Here is a 6,123-nt window from a genome sequence, read left to right on the forward strand (position 1 = left end):
GCAACATTGGGCTGGAGGACGATATTAATTTGGATCAGATAGTTTAGAAACATGTAATAGATAAATGTAATTAACATTTGATGATTAAATAAGGAGTATTATTTATAAGTAAAGTCACTATCTTTTGTTAATTGTTTAACTATTATTTTACTTTGCATGTTTTGACTTCCTGAATAATTGAGTTAATTAAGAATAATCGAATTATTCAAACGGTCCACAGTCGTTCATATGTTGGAAGTAGGTATGAATGAAGACTGTCATGAATTGGTGTGTAGATTGTCTGAAAGGTACTAGACATAACAAAAGTTTGCTACAACATTCATGAGTGCTTATGAATAAGTTTTGAGCATTGAAATAAACCCGCACTTGCTAGAATCACTTCATGGAATTTATCACGAGTGATCGCAAGACGTTAATATCATATGGTCTTAAAACCAAGATATATGGTTTATTGTTTGCTAATTGATTGTGCATTGATAATGCGAAAACGCGTCAGTAACTTGATGTCATAAAATGCATTGTTGTGTATAATTTGATTAGTGAATAGTAAATGCATATAAGTCGAAGTTTATCTATTCCTTTTATCCTAAGAGGGTAAAAGTGATATGAGGGCCCCTCGATGATTTGATTTCACTTATCTGTCGGGCCAGGTCAGGACTGAATTGATGTGTTCAATTAAGTTCTATGTCAAGCGAATTTAAAATCGAGAAACAAACTGCTGGACAATAAGTATGACTATGTTCCATGAGATTGTCCGCACAATATCTAAAACGGTGGACTGTATGATCCCTTATCTAAAGGACATGTTGCTGATAAGATCAGAGTTTGACAGCATCTTTGATAGCTACGATTGCTAATCGAGTTATACTTGCATTTATGGTTACTAGCCTTTTCCAAGTGGGAGACTGTTGGATTAGTGTCTAAGCCCGCAACCATATTTGGTAAGTACTTGACCCGGTTGTGCATGGTCCTTTTGGGTTGCCTTCACCAAAACAACTTGACTGGAGAAATAATAGAGAAAGAGGTTATTATGATTTATTAATATATTATAAGAATAATATATTAAAGGAGAAATCATATTTGTTTAATTAATATTGGTCAATAATTAATTAAGAATTAATTATGTGATCAAAAGTAATTAATTAAACTAGAGGGGCTGAATTGTAATTATGTGATAGTTGCAAATTAGGGCAATGGATGCCCTATGGATAGAGTGGACAAATTCAAGGTGATAAGGCCTTAGAATTCGTCCAAGATAAGGATTCTAGGCTTATCTTATGGGCTGCTTAGTGGGCAAGTAACCAGATAAGGATAAGGATTGAAACCCTAATCTCTACCCTATATAAAGAGCCCTTAGGCCTAGGAAAATCGGGCACTTGATCCCTAGAAGGCCTAGAGCCGATTTTTTCCTCTCCTCCCCCCCTCTCTCTCTCTCTCTCTCTCTCTCTCTTTCCTCCCCATTTTATTTTGGTGTTTGTGAGCCATTAGAGGTACTATACTTGTGGTACTTACTTTCAAAGACAAGGAGATTGAAGATTTGAGTTATTACAATATAACAACAAGAGGTTTGTAATCCCTTCTATCATCAAATTTTCGAAATACCTAGGAGCATGCTAGGGTTCTTTTTGTGTTTATAATGTTGTGTATCCAATAGTGAAAACATAGATCCAAATCCAGGGTTGCATGCACACATAGGATTGTTTGTATAAAACCTATCACATCAATGTTTGCATATAGTCAACAACTCACCCATATTGATCAATGTACTTTCACTGACCAATGTGCTTAGACTTTTGCAGTTAAATCAAAAACATAGAACTCATAGGCATTGCCACGGGAGGTGCACAAAAATTCGAGTTTATCAATAAACACAACATGTTATCAACCTCGGGTCGTGTGCTAGTTAAAAGTAAATGGACATTGTCGATTCACCCTTGAAACTCTCAAGATCAATACGACTCCCACTGACTTCTTGACATATGAGTTTTTCTCTCACGAAACATTCCTTGACGAGCTAAAACAAATATTCAAAAGTCCGTGTGGATTTTTGACAATAAATCACTTCATAAAAGAGATCTCAACTTATCTTTTGTTTCTCAATCAACGAAAACATCACAACTCCATTTCCAAATGTATTAGAGTAATAAAACATTATTACTCCACATATTACGAGGTATTGTTATCCTTATTAATTTTTGAAATGAGTTTCAAGATATGATTCATAGTTACTAGAGCATGGCTGTAAAATTTAATTGGGAACAAAGAATAAATGATCTTATGATTAAACCATTTATAATTGTTAGGATATTAATCCTTAAAAGATCGATTAGATTCAAAACAAATTATGAATAAGAACACGACAATAATTCAAAATATGCTTAATAATTGTAAGCCACAACCTCAAAAAAACTCAATTAAGAATTGCTACTGTAGAGGTGTGATTAGGGTTACAAGAATATTGCCAAAGTTATCAAACACGGTGCATGCATGCACTTTAAATACTATAATCCTAAGGGTGGACAAGCCCAATCCTGTTTACATAAATGAACTAGTAAATAAACAGAATGAAACAACTCTAATTCCCAACAATCTCCACCTTTGCGTCCATTAAGGCGAGAGGCTCTTCACTGTTGTGTCTTCTTTGTAGTCTTGAAGAGCTTCAGAATCAATGCGAGAAGACGCATGTGAAAAGCAATGTACCATATTATCATATCAGAGTAAACCTTCTTCGAAGCTTTGTCATTCATTTGACATTGACCTGTGATCTCTAAAATGAACTCCAAGAAAGTTGTAGAGAAGAAATGCTTATCTGGCAATGCGAAGAGGCACTTTTGCACATTATCAACTGGACCATGATGAAACATTACAGTCCAATTTTACATTTTAATCTTAACCATCTACATCTCATTGATGTCTTTTGTTTTACCGGTAAGGGGAGCAGTGGGTTTCCTCTTCCGAACTGTTTCAATCTCAATATCAAACTTCACCACTTCATAAATGTACGAAATCAACATTCGTTTTATATGCACCAAAATAGGTTCATATTTATTTTCATCTTTCAGAAGGAAATGAAATAAAACGATCCAATCATACGGATTAAGACATGGAAGATCAGCCAAGGAAAACTCGTGAACAACACTTTCAGATCCTCATGTTGTTTTGAATTTGATATTCACGAAGCTCCCTATTTCAATTGGCTCGATGACCTTCACAATCGTAATCCTTTGTGCACTCCAGGTGAGGTACCGAGGCTAGGCATGGGATAAGTAAAACTCCATTAAAGAATTATCAACATTCTCATTTGTTGCAGGAGCATTCACAATTACTTCAAAACTGCGAAGGAGGAATGCTCATGGAGTGATAGGCATGTCAAATTGAGAATCCTGCGAATTCTCCAGATCAAAAGAGGTTATAGGTTCTAACCAATTTATGCTTTGATTTTCAACACCCTCATTAATTATGCGCTCCAAGTTCCATGGTGGAAACAAAGTCTTTCGACTTTCCAAAGTGACATGAGCTTCACGCTATCCTCGCTTTTTCGCTTCAACTTCGCGGATGATTCTTTGATGTTCGTCCATTTTAGCCTCTCGAGCCTTTCTTCTTTTGAGCTCATTTTTATCAGGCTCTTCTTCTTCTTCTTTGTTGTCGACAATGGGCTCGTCACTTAAAGGTTTTTCTTTTCCTTTTAAATTCGAAGCTAAATTATCCTTCGGTTCATTTGAGATTTTCGGTTTTTGCTCATCATGACCAGATGTACTTGTATTGGTCTTCGGAGGTTACTAAGATTCTTTTGATGATTCTCCCCCTTGTTTTGCAAGGTCATGAGACTTCGAAACACCCTTTATTTGATTAAGCATGGCAAGAGCAGGATGAAAATATTCAGCCAAATGCCTTCGAATAGAGATTCGAAGTATAGGATCATGAATATCAAGAATATTAGAGAGCAAAGCATTAACATCTCTAACAATGCTTTTAATAACAACTCGTTTGGACTTAATCTCCTTGATCTGTTTGTTTGCATGGGATTGTTTGGCAGCTTGAACTTGCACTTTCAATGTTTTCGCAACAAGTTCATCCATAATTCCGCTTTCAACTGCTAGATCTTCACGAAGCTTATCAATTTTTAAGGAGATTGATGTCTGAAGCTCAGTGTTATCCATTTGCAGATCAGTGCGAAGACCCACTATCGCCTCATTTGCCTTGGAGGTATTTGTCTTAGTAGATGCTTGCAAGGTCGTCATAAAGGTTTGAGCTTCCGAGAAGACTTTTTCAACATTGTCAAGCATCCCTTTGCATATAACAGTCGAATCAGAAACAACTTGATTTGCTTTATCCAGATTGGCATGATGTTCTTTTTTCATTGATTGGAAAAAGGCCTCAATTTCTACCTTAGAATAAGCATCACGTGATGTAGCTTGAGAAGAATTGATCAACAAATCTAGCTTCTCGTTGATAACCTTGAATTGTCGTTGAGTTACAAGATCAGCATCATCACTACCATCCTGAACCCTAAAGAGACTGAATTGAAAGGATGTGAAACCAAAACCAGTGCTGTCGAAAAACGTATCTAAATCGTTTTGTCTCAGAGGAGAAATAGGAGGTGTTGAATGACTGGTACTTAAACCTGAAGCTCTTACCCCCGCATCAGATGAATTGATAGTAACATGAGGTTCATTGGTCATGTTCATTGTTGATGTGGTGGCAATAGAGCAGTGAACATAGGAGTGGAATAAGCAAAAGTGGTTTGAACTTGCGAACTAACAGGGGGTCGACATGGTGCGATGGTTATCAGTGTAGAAACGGTAGCAGTAGGAGATGAAATAGATGCATTCTCAAAGAAGTCATCAGTAATACGAACGGAGACAGGAATCGAAAAGATTACCTTTGGGTTTGTGGAAATAGGCTACAAAACCTTAGGATTTGAGGTTGCAACAATGTCTTTAGTTTGGACAGGCTGATCCCTTCAATGCGAACGTCTGACTGAGTGTTAGATTACGAATGTTCACTTTCACTGGGAGTTGGAGATCTGGACTTGCGAGCGGCTTTCTTGATCTTTCGCTACTTGGTTGGAGGAGGACCAGGTGCAGATGAGCCAGCTTTTGCCTTTCGTTTCTTAGGGATTGCAGCTGCTGTTGAAGTACCTTTTTTTCGCAGTTTTCTTCTTTCTTCCTTTCTTAGGCTTACCAACCTCTGCTAATATTGCTTGCATCTCATTAGCCGAAGGACGAAATTCTGATACTGTAAGTTTCCTATAAGCCTCAAGAATCTTGCTTGCAGTGGGAACATAATGAAACATCGCTTTAAGAATGGAACCCACGAACGAAAATTTCGAGTTGTCAACATTGATAAAATTTGTAGTGTGAAAGATTGAAATAGAAGACATGAATGAATCTTGCATCACCGAAAGTTTAAGTTTCTCAATGGCCCGTTGAACAACAATCGTCCAGAATCGAGCACAGGAAATTTCACTGTGTCGGTTTGAAGAATAGGTTTTGGACTAGTCGAGCCCAAAGAACTGCCCCAAAGTAGATGTTTTCCTCTGTTTAGATCCTGTACATGATGTTTATGAATAATTTGTTAGCCCATTCAGAGCCAGTCACACGCTCAGAGAAGCTGTTGAATAATAAATTAAAAATCTAATTCTATTGAGGTGGCATATTAGGTTTTCTGAACTTGGAGATGGAGGTTAGGGTTTCTTTATAACCCATATGGTAGAACATCTCCGTAATGGCGACGATAGTGATGGAATTGGGTTCTACCAAATCATCGGTCAGTTCAAGCCATAACAGAGAACAAAACCGGGACTTACTGATTGAGGTTTTCCTGTCGAGAACTTTGAACATGATTCTTTGTTCTCCCTTGATGTAACAATCAGATGAGTATGCCTTGGATAGAAGAGACATTAGAAAAAACTCACACATTGTCAAATCTTTAACCATTGGTGATTATGTCATGCACTTGACGATCGGTAACATGAAGTTTTCGTACTTAAGAGGATCGAGATCAAGAAAAAAGTTTTTGTTTTTCTTGATGGAGAGAAGAGATGACTGCCCTGATTGTTCTTGAATAGAAGGAGTTTCAGAAGATCCCGCCATTGATGATTTCTTGAAGATGAAGATGATG

The sequence above is a fragment of the Lactuca serriola genome, chromosome 9 (genome assembly GCF_051521515.1).
Source record: "Lactuca serriola cultivar US96UC23 chromosome 9, Lser_US96UC23_V15, whole genome shotgun sequence".
NCBI classification, from domain to species: Eukaryota; Viridiplantae; Streptophyta; class Magnoliopsida; order Asterales; family Asteraceae; genus Lactuca; species Lactuca serriola.